The sequence below is a fragment of the Rhinolophus sinicus genome, chromosome 2 (genome assembly GCF_057876585.1).
Source record: "Rhinolophus sinicus isolate RSI-liver-muscle chromosome 2, RSI-T2T, whole genome shotgun sequence".
NCBI classification, from domain to species: Eukaryota; Metazoa; Chordata; class Mammalia; order Chiroptera; family Rhinolophidae; genus Rhinolophus; species Rhinolophus sinicus.
This window is the reverse complement of record NC_142502.1, coordinates 126,505,986-126,506,667: the sequence shown is the minus strand read 5'-3', so window position 1 is coordinate 126,506,667 and position 682 is coordinate 126,505,986.

Genomic DNA, 682 nt, shown 5'->3' with positions numbered 1-682 from the left:
GAAGGAATTCAGCAAGAAAAAGGAAGCCTCTTCCATGCTCAGTCCTGATTCACTTATTCTGCAACTTAATTTAGCAGGAATTTAGATGCCAGCAAGTTTGGCAGCTCTAATCCAAGCTTCAAAACAGAGGGCAAGCCTAGTGAAATGACTGTTCCAAGTATTGTGCAAAGTCAGCTCGAGGGAGATTAGGGTTCTCAGCATAAACACCTTCACAATAGGATGGATTCCTGAGTCCCTTCTAGAATTAGTACTGAGCTGATGACAGCCTTTCCTTTCTCTGTCTATGAAGCTTTCTGAACAATTCACTGCTCATTAGGCATACTTGTGACAACTGCAGAGTGGAGAGAATAAAGATGCAATTTAGGTCAGCCATGTTACTGCTTGTCAGCTTCCATGACTAAAGGTTTGACAAACATAAAACTTGGGAATAATTCGTGACTTTTGTTCAGCTGTGTTATCCTCCACTGACAAAGAAAATTAATGTGTTGTTTGACATTTGTTTGCCAAAGGTCTATAGAATAAAACTGACGTCAAGCTCTCTCAGAAACATGTACCTACTCTTTGGATCAAGAGTTCTTGAGTAAATTCCACCCCTCCTCAGAAATCCAATGTAAACATGGTGAGCAAAATTGGTTCTTTTTTACCGCAAAATTGCTGCAAATTCTGTAGGAAAGACAAAGAG